This window comes from Littorina saxatilis, linkage group LG10 (assembly GCF_037325665.1).
Source record: "Littorina saxatilis isolate snail1 linkage group LG10, US_GU_Lsax_2.0, whole genome shotgun sequence".
In the NCBI taxonomy this organism is placed as follows: domain Eukaryota; kingdom Metazoa; phylum Mollusca; class Gastropoda; order Littorinimorpha; family Littorinidae; genus Littorina; species Littorina saxatilis.
Genome location: NC_090254.1, coordinates 1078425 through 1106156, shown reverse-complemented (window position 1 = coordinate 1106156; position 27732 = coordinate 1078425). Strand labels below are relative to the sequence as shown.

The 27732-nt window shown below is 45.8% G+C and overlaps 1 long non-coding RNA gene across 1 annotated transcript in view; it reads left to right on the top strand.

The window, feature by feature from the left end:
• LOC138979162 (uncharacterized) overlaps window positions 1-27732 on the top strand; it is a 36455-nt gene that overhangs the window by 4741 nt on the left and 3982 nt on the right. Inside the window, exon 2 of the long non-coding RNA XR_011459907.1 lies at window positions 25895-26242. This is a non-coding gene — a long non-coding RNA (uncharacterized lncRNA). The remainder of the gene's footprint in view (window positions 1-25894; window positions 26243-27732) is intronic.

The following is a 27732-nucleotide window of genomic DNA, read 5'->3' as shown; positions in this document are numbered from 1 at the left end:
GCTGAAGCACTGTGTGATCGCTATTTTTGGGGGCATATATCTTACCTTGATTTCAGATAGACTGGGAACCGAAATGAGGATGTTTACATGAATAAACTATGCTGATATGTATGTGTTTAGAAATAAAGAATAGTTTTAATGATATATATATGATGGTGGTTTTTTTTTTTTTAACCCAATGTTATATTTTTGTATTTGAAAACAAATTGTACACTCTGTTGTCAATTTTACTTTCAGATAAATAAATCTATCATAATGGAAATCATCTGTTTGTGTTGTGTTACTTACCCATTTTGATCAATGTTGAGTCGTCCATATTCCTGTGTGTACGCATAGTATGCAGTTTGAAGGTAGTAGATGTCCGAGCAAACATAGGAGGATGTGCTGTTAGGCTGTCTATCTCCTCATCCAGGTTTTCCAGATATTTGAATTTCGTTCCCTCTTGGAGTTTCTGCACTGACACCTGATAAGCAAAATACACGTATCACTCTGTGATCATGGCAACATGTATCATCTGTATGCCCCGTTCAAAAATTACCTTGAGATTCTAAGGTATACACAGAAATTGCACTGGATCACAAAAACAACACGAACAGTAGTACATGTAATGTATATTATTCAGTTTAAAAATTCATGCAATGAGAGTCAATAACCCGATTTAACCCCAGGTAGATTCAGGGTCCCACTGACTGAATCTCATATGGTTGCTTTTCGGCACACACCACACATTTTTAATGGGACTGTGAGGTTTTGTTAATACAGTAACATAATATAGTAGCAACGTACTGTCTGTTCGTGACGTTTGAGAATACCGATCTATGCACTAACGCATTGTCTTTTTGTAGTGTGACTGTCCGACATTGCGTACTCCTAAAAATCAATGATCAAAAAGTTTGAACTGCTGTAATCGTGTTTCAGCATATGTCTGACAGTGCTTATTTGCTTCCAAAACGGCTTGCGATATCACTAGCCATCAGCGTTTCGCCACTGCTCAGAAAATCTTATGATTTCAGATCTAGTTTGAGATCGGAAATCACGTGTGCTCGTTTAAAAAACTAAATTCATTTATTACTTCCCTTTGACCGTTTCGCAAGAAAAATGTCAGGATCACTATTAGTATTAGCACATGAAAGCAGCCCACCGCCATTTCAAAAAAGTTTCACTGTTTAGTGGTGTCGATGTCATGCAGTGTCTTACTGTCGCAAATAAAAATACCAGGATAATTGCAGTTTTGTCCGCAAGAAACAGACTTTGCGCAATGTTAACTTGCTGTCTACATGTTTTGTTGTGTGACTGAAAAAATACTCAGAATTCCAAGAGAAAATAAGGATAGTCGCGTGTGAACATCACTGTGGAAACATTTATTCTAAACTGGGCACTTCAAGGACGAAATCCTTGATTAAAGATAGGAAAATAAACAACACCAGATGCCTGAAATAATAGCATAAATCAATGATCTTTACATGCTTACAGATCTGTGGAAGCACATCAACTGATCTGTGAAAAACACACCTGACTTCGATCTAGCATGCAACAAAGAGAATCACATACCATTTCGTATTGCCGCGTATGCTGGCTCTGTTTCAAGCAGTTCCTTGTGGCCTCGCCAGCATTTTGACGACGAAGAGGCTCAAACGGGCACGCTAAAACCTCAGGCTGGCTGAAAACCGGTCCGTATTCCACTTGTCTTCCTCGCTGCTTGAGCCGGCCATGTTTGTTGTTCAAGGCTCGTGACGTAGCACACGTATGTGCACAAGGTCATGAGCCAAGACTGCGCGCGCGATGGAACGATTCAGAACAACCAAAAAACGAGTCAAAGTATACTTTTTGGATTTCTGTGTTCATTTTTACACACGCATTTGTGGTTGATGAATTAAGAGGGTCAACATATCAAAAGTGACCCTAAACCTTGGACTTTTCCTTTAAACGTGTTTTTTCCCATCATATAACAATGCACAGCTCGAAAATATGGCCAAGAACAAATCTACGGTACTTCAGCGTGAGTTCGATCCCAGGTTCGGCGGAAATTTATTTCAGAGTCAACTTTGTGTGCAGACTCTCTTCGGTGTCCGAACTCCCCCCCCGTGTACACTACATTGGGTGTGCACGTTAAAGATCCCACGATTGACAAAAGGGTCTTTCCTGGCAAAATTGCGTAGGCACAGTTAATAATTGTCTACCTATACCCGTGTGACTTGGAATAATAGGCCGTGAAAGGTAAATATGCGCCGAAATGGCTGCAATTACTGGCCGTATAAAATTTCATCTCACACGGCATCACTGCAGAGCGCCTAGAACTGTACCCACGGAATATGCGCGATATAAGCCTCATTGATTGATTGATTGACTTCGAAGAAAGAAGACGAACAACATTCTTGTCCATTACGACTTGCAATTTACCGTGTGCGCTGTAAAATCTCCCTGCCTTCAAAGCAGACGAAACGCAGACATCTTCATTTTCTTCCAAGGGAGAAATCGTTGGTCATAAAGTCTGGCAGGACCCAAACATAGTTCTGCACGCTTTCTTTTCTTGTCATATTCAGTTGCTTCGCAAAAATAAACTGTCATTGGTTTTCTCAACTTGTCAAATCAGTCAAAACGACCGCAGAACACATAACTGGGGAATGACGCTTATTGAAATACGAAAGGTCTTTGATGACGAAAGTATACATGACGTCATTTGGTCACACCTATCTCGAGAACTAAGCGTTGCTCAGAACCAACGCCCTTCCATTAACTCTTTCACAACTAGTACTAGTTATTTCCGAAAATAGTGAATTGGGTCTTGGCTAGGCTAGTGGTTCATGATGTCATCAGGCTATGTCATTGTGTCTGAAATGAGGTCACTCAATTGTCTCAGTACACATACAGACAACGCCGCTTAACTCAAACTCTTTGCCGTGCTTCCTGGGTTCACCTGCACCCAGAGACACACTAACATCATTGTAACTCTGGAACCATTAAAGGTATCGTTTTGAAATTTTAAGTATCTCTCACACACCTAATTTGCTCTCTGTCTGCACATTTTTAGTGTGTACATGATAAAACAATAAAATTAATTGATTATGTTAATTGACATAAACACTACCGATTGCGCGGGTTCACACAAACCCATACTTTTAAAGAGTAGTAGTGATTGTAACTATCCCTCTGCCGACGGCGCGGGTTCTGCTACACCCATAATTACCAAAGCGGAACAGTGTCTGTCTGCCTGTTTGTCTCCAAGAGACTCTCTGTCTCTCTGTCTGTCTGTCCGTATCTCTCTGTCTGTATGTCTGTTGTCAGTTGTTATCGCATTTTTACTGATCACATGACAAAACATGCTGTTGTCATTGGTCAACTAGGAACTGTATATCAATTGACATCGCGCAGGAAGTTCCCAGCGAATTTGATATCGCGCAGGAAGTAGTTTATCAATTTTAATTTTGAAGAATAAAGTCTCACCTGAATGAAACAAATGTCTCCCTTTTTTTTAAATCACAAATTTATAAAAGAAAAGTAATTGAATCAGAAAGATTAAGCTGTGCAATGAATAAAATGAAACTGTTCCCACCCAGCTTTAACAGAGAAGTAGTAGAAAAGAATGTTACAATCTTACCGATTGAGGTAGTTGGAACAGCCATAAACAAAGCTGACCTTGAAAGTACCAGTAGTGGCAGTACTTAGAAAACTGTGAGATCTCTTGCAGTGTTTCAGCGCACATCACTCACAAAAAGGCAGGAAATGAGCAGCCGATTTAAACAGTTCGCACCTGCATGAACCATTGTCCACCTTTCTTAGTCGTAGCCATTCAACATCAACCGAACAACTTTCAGCTTCTTTCACAGTCACAGCGCCGTCGGAGGACGCCATTTTGGATTTGTCGTAAGCAAGACTGAGTTTCGACAACATTATTATGCAATCCGCCGATACCGACAAATACCTGGAAGCTTTCTTGGGCACAGAAAATGAGCCAGAGGACTTTGCTGATACTGCCTGGCGCACTTCAGTTCCTGCCATCGTTCAGAATTGCCAAATCGAACAGTCAAAAAGAGTACGACTGAGGAAGTAACTGGGACGGATTCTTCGCTGTTCCTTCGAACTGGCAACTCCACTGAACTTGTTAGCCTTTGTTGGTGATCTGTTTCAACCGTATATTTTTGTTCTTTTTTCATTATAAATGCCTTATTTTGTCTGAGAAAAAGAACCAGTTACTGAAAAATAAAAGTAAGAGCAGCAAAGTTACGCGGAAAGCAGGAAAAGACAACCCAACATTTCCAACATTAAATACAAGGCAGTAGCCTCCCTTGCGTTTGTCTGACTTCTCAGGTAGGTTTATGATTCCTACTGTTCCGAAATCGAATGCGATAAAATCGTTATCGTTAGATTTGACTGTGATATCAACATTTATCAGTCTGAATGTCTCGAAAGGCTGAATCATATCAGATCTCGGCTTACGCCTCGATCTGATATGAGTTCAGCTTTCTCGACATTCAGACTGATAAATGTTGATATCACAGTCAAATCTAACGATAACTAATACTCTGTCTGTCTGTCTGTCTATCTGTCTATCCGTCTATCTGTCTATCCGTCTATCTGACTGTCTGTCTATCTGACTGTCTGTCTCTCTCTCTCTCTGTCTCTCTCTGTCTCTCTCTCTGTCTCTCTCTCCCAAGGACAGATTGTAAGAAAAGGCGTAGACTTAAATCTAAATCCTTGTAAAATAAAGTTCAATTCAATTCAATTCTCTCTCTCTGTGTCTCTCTCTCTCTCTCTCTTAGTCTCTCTCTCTGTCTCTCTCTCTTAGTCTCTCTCTCTGTCTCTCTTTCTTAGTCTCTCTCTCTCTGTCTCTTTCTTAGTCTCGCTCTCTCTCTTTCTTAGTCTCTCTCTCTCTTTCTTAGTCTCTCTCTCTCTCTCTCTCTCTCTCTTTCTTAGTCTCTCTCTCTTTCTTAGTCTCTATCTCTCGTTCTTAGTCTCTCTCTCTCTTTCTTAGTCTCTCTCTCTCTCTTTCTTAATCTCTCTCTCTCTCTCTCTGTCTTAGTCTCTCTCTCTCTCTTTCTTAGTCTCTCTCTCTCTGTCTTAGTCTCTCTCTCTCTCTTTCTTAGTCTCTCTCTCTCTCTCTTTCTTAGTCTCTCTCTCTCTCTTTCTTAGTCTCTCTCTCTCTCTCTTTCTTAGTCTCTATCTCTCTCTCTTTCTTAGTCTCTCTCTCTCTTTCTTAGTCTCCCTCTCTCTTTCTTAGTCTCTCTCTCTCTTAGTCTCTCTCTCTCTTTCTTAGTCTGTCTTTCTCTCTCTCTTTCTTAGTCTCTCTCTCTCTTCTTAGTCTCTCTCTCTCTCTCTTTCTTAGTCTCTCTCTCTCTCTCTCTTTCTTAGTCTCTCTCTCTCTCTTTCTTAGTCTCTCTCTCTCTCTGTCTTAGTCTCTCTCTCTCTTTCTTAGTCTCTCTCTCTCTCTTTCTTAGTCTCTCTCTCTCTCTCTTTCTTAGTCTCTCTCTCTCTTTCTTAGTCTCTCTCTCTCTTTCTTAGTCTCTCTCTCTCTCTCTCTCTCTCGCCCTCATCTGCTGGCTCCCTCTCCCCCCTGCCAGTCAGTGACGTCACTGACCCTCCTGCCCGTGACTCGGAGTGTAGCGGTGACGACGAGGAGTGGTCTGACCTCGAGTCCGGTCATGCCTACGCCCCTTCTCCCGCTCGTCGCAAACATCGCCGCGCTGTCAGAGCCGCGCCACGTTCCAGTCCGCTGACGCTGTCCCAGGCCAAGCAGGGCCTAAAGACCCTACACCGCAGCGTCGGCAGTCTGCAAGCTCACCAAGCACAGTCTAACAACACTATCGTTGGCCTGCTGGGGGACGCGAAAGCCCAAGTGACCAATTCCTTAAAACTTCACTTCAAGACAAAATGCACCAAGCTCGAGGAAACTGTCCGGTCCCTAACCAGTAGGGTCGAGGCAGTCGAAAGTGACAACAAAAGCCTGAAGTCAAAAAACAAAGACTTACAGTCGCAGATCTCTGATCTGCATAAGAAACTCAACAAGTCAACTGCTGGTGCTGCTAAACAAGGGAACACAGTGGCCAGTCAGACCGCCCATCCCCCACTCTTGAACTCACCCCCACCGCCCCCAGCCCAACCTCTCTCACCCCAGGCGCACTCTAGTCACTCTCTCTCATCACCCTCAAATCGTTCCCCTCAAAGCCCAACAGATAACCCAAATGAAGCCAGCTCCACCCGTGACCCCCGTACTGAGCTGTCTGACGCGCGGGTTCAGACCGGAAAAACCCATGTCCTGCTAGGAGACTCAGTGTACCGCTTCATTCGGCCTGACCTAGTGTTCCCATACAACCAGGGCCAGAAGATCAGCGTGTCGGGCATCACGGTCGACGATCTGCTGCACTGGCTGCGCTACATCCCAGTCAACAAAGAAGTGCAGCAGATCGTAGTCCACGTAGGCGTGAACACCTGCCTCACCGACGTTGTCACCGGCAGCAGGTGGTTGGAACTAAAAAAGTGGCTTAGAAAAGTTTTTCCCAACGCCCGCCTAGCTTTTTCCTCCATTCTCCCCCCTCTCCGCAAGAGTGATTCCCTGTGCAAAACAGTGGTCGAATCCAACATGCATCTTGCGGAGATGTGTGAGAGTGAGGGCGTTGATCTCATCGACAACACCTGCACCTTCCGCACTGCCAAGGACCTGCCTAAAAAGGCGTTGTACCACGACAATCTTCACCCCAGTACTCCCCATGGTCTGGCAAAGTTGACCATGAACATCCAGGCTGCTATTCCTTCTCCTCACACCACCGACCGTAATGACAGGTCTGGCCAGCCCTCCGGTCTCCATAACAACAACTCCCCAGTCCGACCTTCCTATGCTCAAGCAGTACACGATAGCCGTCCCAAGCGTGGTAACCCTCTACTCCCCACCCCAACAAGTGTCCCGCTGGGCAGTACAGACTCGCCTGGCCGGTCAGCCGGTCCTCCCAGAGACCGCTCGGCCTGGTCCTCTCACCCCAACCAGGTCAACCCTCCAACCCACGTGACCATCTCCTCCCCGGCAACCACTCTGCCTGGTCTTCTCGCCCCACTCAGGTCAACCCTCCCTACCTACGTGACCATCTCCTCCCCGGTAACCACTCTACCTGGTCCTCTCGCCCCAATCAGGTCAACCGCCTCCAGCCATCGCCACAGCGGGGCTCTTCCAATCCACGTGACCGTCTCCAGTCCGCCCGCAATCAGCCTGATTGGCCGATCTCTGCTGGTTACCCCATTGCCCAGTCTCCACCCAGAAGAGATTATTACCCCACTCCTCCCCATCCGTCATTCAATGGTCCCGCTCTCCTTCCCATGCTGATGTCCTTACTGAGGGCACAAGCGTTATGTTAATTGTGGGTGTGTGTGCGTGTATGTGTGTGCGTGTGTGTGTGTTTGTGTGTGTCTATGTATGAGTGTTTACGAAATAGCAGTTCATCATGAATGTGTGTCTGTTCGTACGTACCTTGGCCGTGCGTAATTCCTAGTGACTAAATTGTCTTCCTTCGTGAAAATCGCAAGTGTAATCTGGAGTGAACTTATTTTAAGGATATTGCTCGTCTGCCTCATGTACCGGTATCTATTTTGAACTCCACAATGGACTATATTACATGGTAATTCAGTTCTCCTCGTGAACACTGATGGTAACCATTGTGTTTTATTTTGACTTGATCGGACCCACTGACTTTGAGTGACCATTGTGTTTTAATTGACTTGGTCGGACCCGTGTGACCGTGTGACCATAGCGATCAAAGTGCCTTTATTAGTTACACTTGCACGCTGAATGTTTTATTATGTTTTTACCGACAGCCATTGCTAGTGATTTTAATTAGCTGCTGCCGTATTTCTTGAGTTGTTCTTGCTTATTTGCTTTAATTCTTTGTTTGAAGTTTTCGTGTATTCCTTCTTCTTGTGTTTGATAATGCTGCATGTTGGTCATTTAAATGTTTACCATCTAGATGCCAAAGTACAAGACATATGCAATTTTCTACACAGCGCAACCCCCGTGTACCACTTATACGGCATCACCGAATCACGCTTACACGACAGCATCCCCGATACCCGCATCCGTATCCCTGAGTATGACGTCATACGTCGTGATTCCCGTCGTACGGGTGAAAATGGCATCGCTGCTTACATCCACTCTTCCATTGTTCAATACACGCGTAGAAGACCTGACTTAGAACACAAAGACATTGAATGCATGTGGCTAGAGTTTAAACTAAAGGAAACAGCCCCTTCTACTCTTGTTTGTTTTCTTTACAGAAACCCTTCTGCCATTGGTGACTGGTACGATGACCTTATCGAGATGATAGATACAGTGTATAAATGTAAACCTCACGCAGACATCCTGTTACTCGGGGACTTTAATATTGACTTATTAAAACCTCAGCCTCGATGGGATGGGATTGTATCATCACTAGGTTTCAAGCAGCTTATAACTTTACCTACTAGAGTCACAGAAACTTCATCTACTTTGCTTGATCACATCTACTCAAACAACCACTCCTCAGTACTAAATGCTTCACTCGCAGATCTTAGCATTAGTGATCATTCTCCAATATTCTGTACTAAAACCACTAAAATGCCAAAATCAAATCATAAAGGTCACACAGTCATATCTTTTCGATCCTTTAAAAATTTTGATCGTGATTCCTTCCTGTCCGATCTCAACGTAGCACGATTTGACCAAGTTTTCAACCACACGGTCCCTGATCAAGCATTAGAATGTTGGTATGACACCCTACTACCTATAATAAACAAGCACGCACCTATAAAGAAAATGAGAGTAAAACATCCTAAACTTCCACCCTGGATGTCCAATAAAATAACTGAAGCCATGGATCAGCGTGACCTGTTAAAAAAAGCTAAACAGTTCCAAGATTATAAAACAGCTAGAAATAGGTTAAAAAACATGGTTCGTGACTCAAAGAGAGCTTACTTTAATAAACTCGTTGAGAATAACCGGGATATCTCGCAGATCTGGCGTGCACTAAATTCACTCATCAGAGGTTCCACCTCTAACTCCACCCAGATCCCCCGTCACTTAACGCCAGACATCTTTAACTCTCACTTTTCGTCTGTAGCTACCTCTCTTAGCAACCCTGACAATGCCTCTCCCAACAACTCTGACAATCTATCCCTCTACTGCAAACAAAAGACGGCGAATAAAGCACCCTTTCAAATCCCACCCATTGCAGTGCACGAATTAGGACGACTGATTTCACAACTTCAGAACAAAAAATCTTCAGGACCTGATGAAATCAGCAACCACTTATTAAAACTCTCCCTTCCTTACACAGTTGACTCTCTCACATATATCTTTAATCTCTGCATACAGCGCAACACCTTTCCGCAAGCACTAAAGAAAGCTAAAGTTATTCCTCTCCCCAAATCCAAAAACACTTCTGATATTAGCAACTACCGCCCTATTTCCTTACTCTCAGTACTATCAAAGCTTCTTGAAAGACATATTCACATTAATCTCACAAAATACATGGACCGTTTGGCCCTTTTCCACCCCTTGCAGTCTGGTTTCCGCAGTAACCACTCATGTTCTACTGCGCTCTCGCTTTTGACAGACAAATGTCTGTCAGCCATAAATTCCTCCCAGCTCTCTGGGGTCGTATACTTAGATTTTTCTAAGGCCTTTGACCTCGTTGATCATAAAATTCTCCTCAACAAATTATCACTATATCTCAATGGATCTGACTCTCTATCTTTCTTTCAGTCTTTCCTTGAAAACCGATCGCAACAAGTCTATGTACATGGTGCGTACTCAAGAGAGGAGTCCGTGTTATATGGAGTACCCCAGGGCTCTGTCTTAGGTCCTATTCTTTTCTGTATTTACGTTAATGACCTTCCACTTCACTTCTCTGACAACTCAGTAGAATGCCACATGCTCGCTGATGACACAACACTACGGACACAAAATAGACGTCTTGAAAATATTCAACAATCTCTTCAGCACACCCTTAGAGACATCTCACAATGGTGCTCTGAAAACAACATGGTCGTAAACCCTCTGAAATCTAAATCAATGGTAATTACAACGCGCCAGAAGCATCAGTTGTCCCCCCTCTCACTAGATCTCACCATCAACGGAAACTCAATAGAAAAGGTTAGCGAACACAAACTGCTAGGCGTGATTATCGATGATAAGCTTAGGTGGCATTCCCACATTGAACATCTGTGTAAACGCGTTTCAAGAAATTTATTCCTACTTTCAAAACTTCAGTCAGTCATAACTTTAGACGCCCGAAAAATGTTCTACAACGCCCACATCAAACCTCACATTGATTATGCCTCTGTCATCTGGGATGGCTGTAGTGATGCATTATTCAAAACTATAAATTCTCGTCATCGTAGGTCAGCTAAACTCATTCTGCCTGACCCATCACTAACTACTGACGCAAAACTGACAGCCCTCAATATACCTCAACTTAAACAACAGCTTTTATTTAATAAATCAGTTTTCATGCACAAGATCCTACGTGACCAAGCACCCGAATATCTAACTCACTTGTTTCAATCAACTCCTTCTCGGTATTCCACTTTCAAGCATAATCTGGCCTGCCCGAAGCCACGCATTGACATATTTAAAACTAGTCTTTCATACTCGGGAGCTTATGTCTGGAACTCCCTACCTACATGCTTAAAATCGACCAGTAACCTTAAAACATTCAAAACACATCTGCAAAAATACATTCAAACATCACTTTAATGTAATGTGCCTGGTTGCTCAAACGTATGTGTGCCTTTTATCCTTCTGAAAATGTGCATGTATGTGTCTTGCGTCAACTTGGTGTGATAAGAATACATTCTCGTGTATTACTCCTTCTAGTATCTAAGATAGTATTACTGCATTTTATATTGGCATGGTGATTCCTTCATAATCTAAGATGGTATATATTAGGTCATGAACGTTTTTTTTTATTTTTATTTTTTTTATTTTTTTTAAACTTTGCTACCTGATCCTTTATTTGGTTAGTGTGTCGTGTTATGTTGGCTTGCCTTATAAGTTAGTTGATCTTCTGTGTGTGTGTGCGTGTGCGTGTGCGTGTATATATGTGTGTGTGTTCTGATAATGTATGGTTGTATATATCTGTATATCACATGTCGATAAAAAATGATCTTATTCTTATATTACTATTATTGCGTGTGTCTGCGTTTCATCATAAAAAGTTTGTTCCTATGTATTCCCATTTCGATTATAACCATTTTGCTTAGATCAGGACTAGCTGTAAGAAAGGTCCTACGGACCTAATGCTATCTTTCCTGTAATAAAGTTCAATGTTTCAATGTTTCTCTCTCTCTTTCTTAGTCTCCCTCTCTCTTTCTTAGTCTCTCTCTCTTAGTCTCTCTCTCTCTTTCTTAGTCTGTCTCTCTCTCTCTCTCTTTCTTAGTCTCTCTCTCTTTTCTTAGTCTCTCTCTCTCTCTTTCTTAGTCTCTCTCTCTCTCTTTCTTAGTCTCTCTCTCTCTCTTTCTTAGTCTCTCTCTCTCTCTCTTTCTTAGTCTCTCTCTCTCTCTCTTTCTTAGTCTCTCTCTCTCTCTCTCTTTCTTAGTATCTCTCTCTTTCTTAGTCTCTCTCTCTCTCTCTTTCTTAGTCTCTCTCTCTCTCTCTTTCTTAGTCTCTCTCTCTCTCTCTTTCTTAGTCTCTCTCTCTCTCTCTTTCTTAGTCTCTCTCTCTCTCTTTCTTAGTCTCTCTCTCTCTTTCTTAGTCTCTCTCTCTCTCTTTCTTAGTCTCTCTCTCTTTCTTAGTCTCTCTCTCTCTTTCTTAGTCTCTCTCTCTATCTCTCTCTTTCTTAGTCTCTCTCTTTTTCTTAGTCTCTCTCTCTTTCTTAGTCTCTCTCTCTCTCTTTCTTAGTCTCTCTCTCTTTCTTAGTCTCTCTCTCTCTCTTTCTTAGTCTCTCTCTCTCTCTCTTTCTTAGTCTTTCAGTCTATCTCAGTCTCTCTCAGTCTCTCAGTCTCTCTCAGTCTATCCCTCCCCCTCTCCCTCCCCTGCAAGAAGTCGGTGAAGGGAGAAACTCGATGCACCCACTGAAGTAGCGCTGTGGGTTTCCCTGAACCCACCCCGTCGTTAGAGAAATAAACGGTAAAAACCCTCTTTCAAATGTATGGGTTCAGACAAACCCGCATCGTCGGGCGTGTGTAGTCAAAAGCGGCATCCGGCAAAGGTTAACTCGATTTTCCGGATACGTCGAAGTGAAACATTGGTCCCGGCCAGCAGCCTTCTTGTTATCACTAAAATTCCTTCACTTACCTCGACTTTGGATTGCTCGATGTTCTGCTTAACTCGATCTCATGCCCAGGTCCCACCTTATTTTCATCACATCGGTTAGCTCGATCTCCCACTTTATACGTTATTTGCGTGTTTGACCAAAATATGACATTTTACACAGATCGAGACAGTCATTGTTCTCCGAGACCGCGCTAGCGGTCGAGGTGAACAATGACTGTCGAGATCTGTGTAAAATGTCATATTTTGGTCAAACACGCAAATAACATTTATGTATCGATCGAATTCCTTTCAGGTACTTATGACTTTGTTGTTGTTTTGACGATTGAACGAGCACACACACACATGCATGCAATCCACATGTATGCAATCAAACACATAAGCTTCATATTTGGGCGTTTCAGGTTGACCGAAACTTCAAAGGAACTACAAAACACACGTCATGTACTCACTTTGTTGTTGTTTTGACATTGAACAGCACACACACATGCAATCAAACACATGACGGGTTTTTTTTTTTAGTTCCTTTGAAGTTTCGGTCAACCTGAAAAGCCAAATTATAAAGTTTTGTCGGCCTCTGACGTCACATGACTCAAAGAAGGGAAATCCAATCTCCAATCGATACATTTTTTTTTATCTCCATATGTGACCCTCCACCACGAAATGAGTCGCATGTCACCTCGCGCGGTTCTGCGCTAGGCTTAAATATAAGTCCGGGGGGACTATGGTAAAAGTGTGAGGGTCACCTTAGTCACAGGCTTATAACTCTAAACGTTTTCGCTCTTTTCTAAAACGGTTTTTACCACTGGCTAGAGCATAAAACACTCTTTAGGAAAATGTAAAAATATTAAAATCATGCAAAAATGACATGCGACTCATCCCGTGGTAGAGGGTCACATATGACGTCAAACGAGAAGTGACGCACAAATGTAAACGTCATAAGATTATGTCGCAAACAAAACATGGAAAATGTGACCCTCCACCACGAAATGAGTCGCACGTCACCTCGCGTGGTTCTGCGCTAGGCTTAAGGGTCACCGTAGTCACAGGCTTATAACTCAAACAGTTTTCACTCTTTTTTAAAACGATTTTCACCACTGGATTGAGCATAAAAAACTCTTTAGGAAAATGTAAAAAATATGAAAATCATGCAAAGGTGACATGCGACTCATTCCGTGTTGGAGGGTCACAAATAGTTCTCAGAGGGAGAGATGGATGGATTGTTTAATTGTATAACCAGTGAATTGGTTTTTACAATGGTAAAACAAAAGAACATGTACAAAAGCAGCATTTCACGTAATCAAATCAAAAGTATATACATGATATTACACTGACTTGATCGTTGATCGTAACAATTTTTGACAGATGCCTGCTAATAAAGTCAGCATACAAGCACATACAAACACACACACACACACACACACACACACACACACACACACACACACACACACACACACACACACACACACACACACACAAACCGTCACACACACAAACACACACACACGTATATCCTTGGCATTCGATGTCATTAATCCAACAAATAAGCCCACCATGTCTTGACATAATTCTCGCTGTCGCCAAGACTAGTAACGTCCCATGTAGGCTTTTGACGCAGTTATAGTTACTGTCCGGTACATGATGTAAAAGCCTGAGACTGTCCTGCCCGTACGATGATGCAAAAAAATGGCGACTTTGACTACTTGCAAGTAGGTCAATGGAACTTTACTTAATTACAAATGGATAGATGCATGAGGCATGACTGAACGCCCTTGGAGCTGTGTTCTTCTTGAAGTGTCATGAGGCATGACTGAACGCCCTTGGAGCTGTGTGCACCTTGAAGTGTCACGAGGCATGACTGAAAGCCCTTGGAGCTGTGTGCGCCTTGAAGTGTCATGAGGCATGACTGTAAGCCCTTGGAGCTGTGTGCGCCTTGAAGTGTCATGAGGCATGACTGAAAGCCCTTGGAGCTGTGTGCGCCTTGAAGTGTCATGAGGCATGACTGAAAGCCCTTGGAGCTGTGTGCGCCTTGAAGTGTCATGAGGCATGACTGTAAGCCCTTGGAGCTGTGTGCGCCTTGAAGTGTCATGAGGCATGACTGAAAGCCCTTGGAGCTGTGTGCGCCTTGAAGTGTCATGAGGCATGACTGAAAGCCCTTGGAGCTGTGTGCGTCTTGAAGTGTCATGAGGCATGACTGAAAGCCCTTGGAGCTGTGTGCGCCTTGAAGTGTCACGAGGCATGACTGTAAGCCCTTGGAGCTGTGTGCGCCTTGAAGTGTCATGAGGCATGACTGAAAGCCCTTGGAGCTGTGTGCGCCTTGAAGTGTCATGAGGCATGACTGTAAGCCCTTGGAGCTGTGTGCGCCTTGAAGTGTCATGAGGCATGACTGAAAGCCCTTGGAGCTGTGTGCGCCTTGAAGTGTCATGAGGCATGACTGAAAGCCCTTGGAGCTGTGTGCGCCTTGAAGTGTCATGAGGCATGACTGTAAGCCCTTGGAGCTGTGTGCGTCTTGAAGTGTCATGAGGCATGACTGAAAGCCCTTGGAGCTGTGTGCGCCTTGAAGTGTCATGAGGCATGACTGAAAGCCCTTGGAGCTGTGTGCGCCTTGAAGTGTCATGAGGCATGACTGTAAGCCCTTGAAGCTGTGTTCTTCTTGAAGTGTCATGAGGCATGACTGTAAGCCCTTGGAGCTGTGTGCGCCTTGAAGTGTCATGAGGCATGACTGTAAGCCCTTGGAGCTGTGTGCGCCTTGAAGTGTCATGAGGCATGACTGTAAGCCCTTGGAGCTGTGTGCGCCTTGAAGTGTCATGAGGCATGACTGTAAGCCCTTGGAGCTGTGTGCGCCTTGAAGTGTCATGAGGCATGACTGTAAGCCCTTGGAGCTGTGTGCGCCTTGAAGTGTCATGAGGCATGACTGAAAGCCCTTGGAGCTGTGTGCGCCTTGAAGTGTCATGAGGCATGACTGAAAGCCCTTGGAGCTGTGTGCGCCTTGAAGTGTCACGTATTAAATAGTCTGCCAAGACGCGTTCTGGACTGCAAAACACATTTGTTTGGAAATACTGATTTAACTATATTTCTTTAATAAAATATTGTTTAAACCAACTATATTTTTGAACACAAAAATATTTTCTGATGTACAAGATTACCTTATGACAACTGATCGCTTCGGCTGATATTATATTAACAGTGACTGCAATATATGTAGCAAAGGATTCTCTCTCTCTCTCTCTCTCTCTCTCTCTCTCTCTCTCTCTCTCTCTCTCTCTCTCTCTCTCTCTCTCTCTCCTCTCTCTCTCTCTCTCTCTGTCTGTCTCTCTGTCTCTCTCTCTCTCTCTCTGTCTCTCTCTCTCTCTCTGTCTCTCTCTCTATCTCTTTTTATTTGTATAAAATATTATGAAATATTTTGAAAGGAAAGGGTTGAAGTTACCACTTGTTCGCCATGTCTTGTTATCAGAATGTGTATTGATTATCAGTTTTAGAACGTGTCCATAAGCAGTCTGCTTGTTAACGTTCTTAATGTTGTTACTGTTTATAACGTGTACACAAGAAATTAATAAAAACACGCTTAAACCAAGTGTTATGAGGCATGACTGTAAGCCCTTGAAGCTGTGTGTGCCTTGAAGTGTCATGAGGCATGACTGTAAGCCCTTGAAGCTGCGTGCGCCTTGAAATGTCATGAGGCATGACTGTAAGCCCTTGGAGATGTGTTCGCCTTGAAATGTCATGAGGCATGACTGTAAGCCCTTGGAGCTGTGTGCGCCTTGAAATGTCATGAGGCATGACTGTAAGCCCTTGGAGATGTGTGCGCCTTGAAATGTCATGAGGCATGACTGTAAGCCCTTGGAGCTGTATGCGCCTTGAAGTGTCAAAGACAGTAACTTAAAGAACAGACAGTGCGAGAAATCAGAATCTTAAAAGGGAGGGATCGAGTCTTCTAATAGGTGGGCGGTGTGAGGGGCAGGAAGTGGAGGAGGGGGGTGGGGTGGGGCTCTTCAAAGGGAGGGAGTCTTCTATTAGTAGTTTGTCTTGAAAGGGAGGGACTTCTACCGGTGGTGGGGGGGGGGGGAGGTGGGGGGTGAAAGGGAAGGAGTCTTACAAGGGGATCTTAACAGGTGGCGCCCTCTGTAATGACGAATGGGAGTCGTGTATAAACACTATTTTGTTTTTCTTTTATCAAGCAGTCTTGAAGACAACCATTTAACACATTACACAAATACACGATTTGAAAATCGCCAGACGTAACCCTAGTTCTAGTGACCTCCGTCAGACGTCAAGGTCAAAGAGGAGAAAAGTTGGGTTTTAATAGTGACAAATTAGAGTTTGATGTCATTCAGATTTGACACAAATCTCTCTGATCCTCATTAAAGGTAAATTCACAGAGGGATTAAATTCAGGTAAGAAAGAAAACAAGGTTTGTAAAACGACTTTAAAACAATCAATCAATCTGTCTGCCACACACTTAACGATCAACACTGGCTGCCACACACTTAACGATCAACACTGTCTGCCACACTCTTAACGATCAACACTGGCTGCCACACACTTAACGATCAACACTGTCTGCCACACACTTAACGATCAACACTGGCTGCCACCAACTTAACGATCAACACTGGCTGCCACACACTTAACGATCAACACTGACTGCCACACACTTAACGATCAACACTGGCTGCCACACACTTAACGATCAACACTGGCTGCCACACACTTAACGATCAACACTGGCTGCCACACACTTAACGATCAACACTGGCTGCCACACACTTAACGATCAACACTGGCTGCCACACACTTAACGATCAACACTGGCTGCACTGGTCCCATCACACTTAACGATCAACACTGGCTGCACTGGTCCCACACACTTAACGATCAACACTGGCTGCACTGGTCCCATCACACTTAACGATCAACACTGGCTGCACTGGTCCCACACACTTAACGATCAACACTGGCTGCACTGATCCCATCACACTTAACGATCAACACTGGTCCCACACACTTAACGATCAACACTGGCTGCACTGATCCCATCACACTTAACGATCAACACTGGCTGCACTGGTCCCATCACACTTAACGATCAACACTGGCTGCACTGGTCCCATCACACTTAACGATCAACACTGGCTGCACTGGTCCCACACACTTAACAATCAACACTGGCTGCACTGGTCCCATCACACTTAACGATCAACACTGGCTGCACTGATCCCATCACACTTAACGATCAACACTGGCTGCCACACACTTAACGATCAACACTGGCTGCACTGGTCCCATCACACTTAACGATCAACACTGGCTGCACTGATCCCACACACTTAACGATCAACACTGGCTGCACTGGTCCCATCACACTTAACGATCAACACTGGCTGCACTGGTCCCATCACACTTAACGATCAACACTGGCTGCACTGATCCCATCACACTTAACGATCAACACTGGCTGCCACACACTTAACGATCAACACTGGCTGCCACACACTTAACGATCAACACTGGCTGCCACACACTTAACGATCAACACTGGTTGCACTGGTCCCATCACACTTAACGATCAACACTGGCTGCACTGGTCCCACACACTTAACGATCAACACTGGCTGCACTGGTCCCATCACACTTAACGATCAACACTGGCTGCACTGGTCCCATCACACTTAACGATCAACACTGGCTGCACTGGTCCCATCACACTTAACGATCAACACTGGCTGCACTGGTCCCATCACACTTAACGATCAACACTGGTCCCACACACTTAACGATCAACACTGGCTGCACTGGTCCCACACACTTAACGATCAACACTGGCTGCACTGGTCCCATCACACTTAACGATCAACACTGGCTGCACTGGTCCCACACACTTAACGATCAACACTGACTGACTGACTATTAGGGTTTAACGTCCTCTTAGACCAACTGGTCTATATTGGGACAGGTATTGGTAATACGTTGAAGATATGGTGTGATACTTTGATTCGAACAAGCCCGCTGTGGCTGTCTTCTTCGACACACCAGCATTGGGTTTGTCTCGTCAAAGTATCGAAATACGATCATGATAATCAGAGACGAGAGATGATGCATGCGTGTCTTCGTGTTTTCCAAGCCCTGAGACTTTCGCTGTGAACGTGGGATCTTTTTCGTGCGCATGTGTGCACACGGGGGTGTTCGGACACCGAAGAGAGTCTGCACAAAGTTGACTCCGAGAAATAAATCTCTCGCCGAACGTGGGGATCGAACCCACGCTGATAGCGACCAACTGGCTACAAAGCCAGCGCGCTACCAACTGAGCTACGTCCCCGCCCCGATCAACACTGGCTGCACTGGTCCCATCACACTTAACGATCAACACTGGCTGCCACACACTTAACGATCAACACTGGCTGCCACACACTTAACGATCAACACTGGCTGCCACACACTTAACGATCAACACTGGCTGCACTGGTCCCATCACACTTAACGATCAACACTGGCTGCACTGGTCCCACACACTTAACGATCAACACTGGCTGCACTGGTCCCACACACTTAACGATCAGCACTGGCTGCACTGGTCCCATCACACTTAACGATCAACACTGGCTGCACTGGTCCCACACACTTAACGATCAACACTGGCTGCACTGGTCCCACACACTTAACGATCAGCACTGGCTGCACTGGTCCCATCACACTTAACGATCAACACTGGCTGCACTGGTCCCACACACTTAACGATCAACACTGGCTGCACTGGTCCCACACACTTAACGATCAACACTGGCTGCACTGGTCCCACACACTTAACGATCAACACTGGCTGCACTGGTCCCATCACACTTAACAATCAACACTGGCTGCACTGATCCCATCACACTTAACGATCAACACTGGCTGCACTGGTCCCACACACTTAACGATCAACACTGGCTGCACTGGTCCCACACACTTAACGATCAACACTGGCTGCACTGGTCCCACACACTTAACGATCAACACTGGCTGCACTGGTCCCACACACTTAACGATCAACACTGGCTGCACTGGTCCCATCACACTTAACGATCAACACTGGTCCCACACACTTAACGATCAACACTGGCTGCACTGGTCCCACACACTTAACGATCAACACTGGCTGCACTGGTCCCACACACTTAACGATCAACACTGGTCCCACACACTTAACGATCAACACTGGCTGCACTGGTCCCACACACTTAACGATCAACACTGGCTGCACTGGTCCCACACACTTAACGATCAACACTGGCTGCACTGGTCCCATCACACTTAACGATCAACACTGGCTGCACTGGTCCCATCACACTTAACGATCAACACTGGCTGCACTGGTCCCACACACTTAACGATCAACACTGGCTGCACTGGTCCCACACACTTAACGATCAACACTGGCTGCACTGGTCCCACACACTTAACGATCAACACTGGCTGCACTGGTCCCACACACTTAACGATCAACACTGGCTGCACTGGTCCCATCACACTTAACGATCAACACTGGTCCCACACACTTAACGATCAACACTGGCTGCACTGGTCCCACGCACTTAACGATCAACACTGGCTGCACTGGTCCCACACACTTAACGATCAACACTGGTCTCACACACTTAACGATCAACACTGGCTGCACTGGTCCCACACACTTAACGATCAACACTGGCTGCACTGGTCCCACACACTTAACGATCAACACTGGCTGCACTGGTCCCATCACACTTAACGATCAACACTGGCTGCACTGGTCCCATCACACTTAACGATCAACACTGGCTGCACTGGTCCCATCACACTTAACGATCAACACTGGCTGCACTGGTCCCATCACACTTAACGATCAACACTGGCTGCACTGGTCCCACACACTTAACGATCAACACTGGCTGCACTGGTCCCATCACACTTAACGATCAACACTGGCTGCACTGGTCCCATCACACTTAACGATCAACACTGGCTGCACTGGTCCCACACACTTAACGATCAACACTGGCTGCACTGGTCCCATCACACTTAACGATCAACACTGGCTGCACTGGTCCCACACACTTAACGATCAACACTGGCTGCACTGGTCCCACACACTTAACGATCAACACTGGCTGCACTGGTCCCACACACTTAACAATCAGCACTGGCTGCACTGGTCCCATCACACTTAACGATCAACACTGGCTGCACTGGTCCCACACACTTAACGATCAACACTGGCTGCACTGGTCCCATCACACTTAACGATCAACACTGGCTGCTCTGGTCCCATCACACTTAACGATCAACACTGGCTGCACTGGTCCCATCACACTTAACGATCAACACTGGCTGCACTGGTCCCATCACACTTAACGATCAACACTGGCTGCACTGGTCCCACACACTTAACGATCAACACTGGCTGCCACCAACTTAACGATCAACACTGGCTGCACTGGTCCCATCACACTTAACGATCAACACTGGCTGCACTGGTCCCATCACACTTAACGATCAACACTGGCTGCACTGGTCCCACACACTTAACGATCAACACTGGCTGCACTGATCCCACACACTTAACGATCAACACTGGCTGCACTGGTCCCATCACACTTAACGATCAACACTGGCTGCACTGGTCCCACACACTAAATGATCAACACTGGCTGCACTGGTCCCACACACTTAACGATCAACACTGGCTGCACTGGTCCCATCACACTTAACGATCAACACTGGCTGCACTGGTCCCATCACACTTAACGATCAACACTGGCTGCACTGGTCCCACACACTTAACGATCAACACTGGCTGCACTGGTCCCATCACACTTAACGATCAACACTGGCTGCACTGGTCCCATCACACTTAACGATCAACACTGGCTGCACTGGTCCCATCACACTTAACGATCAACACTGGCTGCACTGGTCCCATCACACTTAACGATCAACACTGGCTGCACTGGTCCCATCACACTTAACGATCAACACTGGCTGCACTGGTCCCATCACACTTAACGATCAACACTGGCTGCACTGGTCCCATCACACTTAACGATCAACACTGGCTGCACTGGTCCCATCACACTTAACGATCAACACTGGCTGCACTGGTCCCATCACACTTAACGATCAACACTGGCTGCACTGGTCCCATCACACTTAACGATCAACACTGGCTGCACTGGTCCCATCACACTTAACGATCAACACTGGCTGCACTGGTCCCATCACACTTAACGATCAACACTGGCTGCACTGGTCCCATCACACTTAACGATCAACACTGGCTGCACTGGTCCCATCACACTTAACGATCAACACTGGCTTCACTGGTCCCACACACTTAACGATCAACACTGGCTGCACTGGTCCCATCACACTTAACGATCAACACTGGCTGCACTGGTCCCATCACACTTAACGATCAACACTGGCTGCACTGGTCCCATCACACTTAACGATCAACACTGGCTGCACTGGTCCCACACACTTAACGATCAACACTGGCTGCACTGGTCCCATCACACTTAACGATCAACACTGGCTGCACTGGTCCCACACACTTAACGATCAACACTGGCTGCACTGGTCCCATCACACTTAACGATCAACACTGGCTGCACTGGTCCCACACACTTAACGATCAACACTGGCTGCACTGGTCCCACACACTTAACGATCAACACTGGCTGCACTGGTCCCACACACTTAACGATCAACACTGGCTGCACTGGTCCCACACACTTAACGATCAACACTGGCTGCACTGGTCCCATCACACTTAACGATCAACACTGGCTGCACTGGTCCCACACACTTAACGATCAACACTGGCTGCACTGGTCCCATCACACTTAACGATCAACACTGGCTGCACTGGTCCCACACACTTAACGATCAACACTGGCTGCACTGGTCCCATCACACTTAACGATCAACACTGGCTGCACTGGTCCCATCACACTTAACGATCAACACTGGCTGCACTGGTCCCATCACACTTAACGATCAACACTGGCTGCACTGGTCCCATCACACTTAACGATCAACACTGGCTGCACTGGTCCCATCACACTTAACGATCAACACTGGCTGCACTGGTCCCATCACACTTAACGATCAACACTGGCTGCACTGGTCCCACACACTTAACGATCAACACTGGCTGCACTGGTCCCATCACACTTAACGATCAACACTGGCTGCACTGGTCCCATCACACTTAACGATCAACACTGGCTGCACTGGTCCCATCACACTTAACGATCAACACTGGCTGCACTGGTCCCACACACTTAACGATCAACACTGGCTGCACTGGTCCCATCACACTTAACGATCAACACTGGCTGCACTGGTCCCATCACACTTAACGATCAACACTGGCTGCACTGGTCCCATCACACTTAACGATCAACACTGGCTGCACTGGTCCCATCACACTTAACGATCAACACTGGCTGCACTGGTCCCATCACACTTAACGATCAACACTGGCTGCACTGGTCCCATCACACTTAACGATCAACACTGGCTGCACTGGTCCCACACACTTAACGATCAACACTGGCTGCACTGGTCCCATCACACTTAACGATCAACACTGGCTGCACTGGTCCCATCACACTTAACGATCAACACTGGCTGCACTGGTCCCATCACACTTAACGATCAACACTGGCTGCACTGGTCCCATCACACTTAACGATCAACACTGGCTGCACTGGTCCCACACACTTAACGATCAACACTGGCTGCACTGGTCCCATCACACTTAACGATCAACACTGGCTGCACTGGTCCCATCACACTTAACGATCAACACTGGCTGCACTGGTCCCATCACACTTAACGATCAACACTGGCTGCACTGGTCCCATCACACTTAACGATCAACACTGGCTGCACTGGTCCCACACACTTAACGATCAACACTGGCTGCACTGGTCCCACACACTTAACGATCAACACTGGCTGCACTGGTCCCATCACACTTAACGATCAACACTGGCTGCACTGGTCCCACACACTTAACGATCAACACTGGCTGCACTGGTCCCATCACACTTAACGATCAACACTGGCTGCACTGGTCCCATCACACTTAACGATCAACACTGGCTGCACTGGTCCCACACACTTAACGATCAACACTGGCTGCACTGGTCCCATCACACTTAACGATCAACACTGGCTGCACTGGTCCCACACACTTAACAATCAACACTGGCTGCACTGGTCCCATCACACTTAACGATCAACACTGGCTGCACTGGTCCCATCACACTTAACGATCAACACTGGCTGCACTGGTCCCATCACACTTAACGATCAACACTGGCTGCACTGGTCCCATCACACTTAACGATCAACACTGGCTGCACTGGTCCCATCACACTTAACGATCAACACTGGCTGCACTGGTCCCATCACACTTAACGATCAACACTGGCTGCACTGGTCCCATCACACTTAACGATCAACACTGGCTGCACTGGTCCCATCACACTTAACGATCAACACTGGCTGCACTGGTCCCATCACACTTAACGATCAACACTGGTTGCACTGGTCCCATCACACTTAACGATCAACACTGGCTGCACTGGTCCCACACACTTAACGATCAACACTGGCTGCACTGGTCCCATCACACTTAACGATCAACACTGGCTGCACTGGTCCCATCACACTTAACGATCAACACTGGCTGCACTGGTCCCATCACACTTAACGATCAACACTGGCTGCACTGGTCCCACACACTTAACGATCAACACTGGCTGCACTGGTCCCACACACTTAACGATCAACACTGGCTGCACTGGTCCCATCACACTTAACGATCAACACTGGCTGCACTGGTCCCATCACACTTAACGATCAACACTGGCTGCACTGGTCCCATCACACTTAACGATCAACACTGGCTGCACTGGTCCCACACACTTAACGATCAACACTGGCTGCACTGGTCCCACACACTTAACGATCAACACTGGCTGCACTGGTCCCACACACTTAACGATCAACACTGGCTGCACTGGTCCCATCACACTTAACGATCAACACTGGCTGCACTGGTCCCACACACTAAACGATCAACACTGGCTGCACTGGTCCCATCACACTTAACGATCAACACTGGCTGCACTGGTCCCACACACTTAACGATCAACACTGGCTGCACTGGTCCCACACACTTAACGATCAACACTGGCTGCACTGGTCCCATCACACTTAACGATCAACACTGGCTGCACTGGTCCCACACACTTAACGATCAACACTGGCTGCACTGGTCCCATCACACTTAACGATCAACACTGGCTGCACTGGTCCCACACACTTAACGATCAACACTGGCTGCACTGGTCCCACAAACTTAACGATCAACACTGGCTGCACTGATCCCATCACACTTAACGATCAACACTGGCTGCACTGGTCCCATTACACTTAACGATCAACACTGGCTGCACTGGTCCCACACACTTAACGATCAACACTGGCTGCACTGGTCCCATCACACTTAACGATCAACACTGGCTGCACTGGTCCCATCACACTTAACGATCAACACTGGCTGCACTGGTCCCACACACTTAACGATCAACACTGGTCCCACACACTTAACGATCAACACTGGCTGCACTGGTCCCATCACACTTAACGATCAACACTGGCTGCACTGGTCCCACACACTTAACGATCAACACTGGCTGCCACACACTTAACGATCAACACTGGCTGCACTGGTCCCACACACTTAACGATCAACACTGGCTGCACTGGTCCCATTACACTTAACGATCAACACTGGTCCCATTACACTTAACGATCAACACTGGCTGCACTGGTCCCACACACTTAACGATCAACACTGGCTGCACTGGTCCCACACACTTAACGATCAACACTGGCTGCACTGGTCCCATCACACTTAACGATCAACACTGGCTGCACTGGTCCCACACACTTAACGATCAACACTGGCTGCACTGGTCCCACACACTTAACGATCAACACTGGTCCCACACACTTAACGATCAACACTGGCTGCACTGGTCCCACACACTTAACGATCAACACTGGCTGCACTGGTCCCATTACACTTAACGATCAACACTGGTCCCATTACACTTAACGATCAACACTGGCTGCACTGGTCCCACACACTAAACGATCAACACTGGCTGCACTGGTCCCACACACTTAACGATCAACACTGGCTGCACTGGTCCCATCACACTTAACGATCAACACTGGCTGCACTGGTCCCACACACTTAACGATCAACACTGGCTGCACTGGTCCCACACACTTAACGATCAACACTGGCTGCACTGGTCCCACACACTTAACGATCAACACTGGCTGCACTGGTCCCATTACACTTAACGATCAACACTGGCTGCACTGGTCCCATCACACTTAACGATCAACACTGGCTGCACTGGTCCCATCAAAGCATTCGAGGAAACTAGTGTTGTTGTTGTTGATGTTGTAATTGTGACTCTGCCTGGCTTGAACCCTGCTGTGACTGACATTTATTACAGGGTCAACCATAACTATATGCATGTGTAAGTTAAAATACGTATACTAAAATAAGTAAAGTGACAAAGTAAGTAATTTTCAAATTTGATTTACTTGCAGGAAAGCAAGGAGTGGGGAGTCTAAGCATCGCTCGCTGTGATAATAATAACTCTCTTGACATTCAAGAAAATAGAGAAAACATTATAGAGTGTGGTTTGTTTAAGCCTTCGGCCACCATCGTGTGGTCAGTACAACGGGGGACTGATCCAGAGGAGACAGTGGCCACGTGTTTCAATTTTAGATGCACGGTGCATACTTTGCAATACTTTGGTGCAATGATAGCATCCTCTCGAAGCTTTCTGTTCTACGAACAGTACGACCGTGACGCGGACAGTTCAGCACGCATTTCCTGTACGAGCACGTCAACAAACACGACAACGAGTGCATCCTGTATGCTCAATGTGATACGTAAGAACTTTTTGTTTTGACATTGTTAATTGTTTGTCTGTTCGTTCTATTCCTGGTTGTAGTTTTCTTGTCAGCTTGCGTTTTGTATAGCTGTATTCGATAGGAGAGAGATTGAGTTATGGTTTCATTTTCACAAGGCACCTATCATTATAGGCAGTCCTAAACCCCTCCAGTTCATCAATGTTACAATAGTGTAACCAGAATAGACGAGGGTCAAGGCGCTTAGTTAAGGATATGAAGGCACATGAGGTACTCCCGGACACAATTAATTTGATTTCATTTGACAGACAAATGCATATTGTCTCTGAAACAGATTTTCTTGGTACCCAAAAGTGGCAGCAGCTATACGCAATTTTAAGGCAAAGTAGCCCAGTTTTTTTTTTAATGCACTTGAGAAAAAAAAACTGTGTTGCAAAAAACGGCAATATCAGCTTAACCGCAGGCAGCAGAGTAACTATTTGTGAGTGAACTATCAAGTAGTTGGAAGGTGTTAAACAGCAGGCAGCAGAGTAACTATTTGTGAGTGAACTATCAAGTAGTTGGAAGGTGTTAAACAGCAGGCAGCAGAGTAACTATTTGTGAGTGAACTATCAAGTAGTTGGAAGGTGTTAAACAGCAGGCAGCAGAGTAACTATTTGTGAGTGAACTATCAAGTAGTTGGAAGGTGTTAAACAGCAGGCAGCAGAGTAACTATTTGTGAGTGAACTATCAAGTAGTTGGAAGGTGTTAAACAGCAGGCAGCAGAGTAACTATTTGTGAGTGAACTATCAAGTAGTTGGAAGGTGTTAAACAGCAGGCAGCAGAGTAACTATTTGTGAGTGAACTATCAAGTAGTTGGAAGGTGTTAAACAGCAGGCAGCAGAGTAACTATTTGTGAGTGAACTATCAAGTAGTTGGAAGGTGTTAAACAGCAGGCAGCAGAGTAACTATTTGTGAGTGAACTATCAAGTAGTTGGAAGGTGTTAAACAGCAGGCAGCAGAGTAACTATTTGTGAGTGAACTATCAAGTAGTTGGAAGGTGTTAAACAGCAGGCAGCAGAGTAACTATTTGTGAGTGAACTATCAAGTAGTTGGAAGGTGTTAAACAGCAGGCAGCAGAGTAACTATTTGTGAGTGAACTATCAAGTAGTTGGAAGGTGTTAAACAGCAGGCAGCAGAGTAACTATTTGTGAGTGAACTATCAAGTAGTTGGAAGGTGTTAAACAGCAGGCAGCAGAGTAACTATTTGTGAGTGAACTATCAAGTAGTTGGAAGGTGTTAAACAGCAGGCAGCAGAGTAACTATTTGTGAGTGAACTATCAAGTAGTTGGAAGGTGTTAAACAGCAGGCAGCAGAGTAACTATTTGTGAGTGAACTATCAAGTAGTTGGAAGGTGTTAAACAGCAGGCAGCAGAGTAACTATTTGTGAGTGAACTATCAAGTATGGAAGGTGTTAAACAGCAGGCAGCAGAGTAACTATTTGTGAGTGAACTATCAAGTAGTTGGAAGGT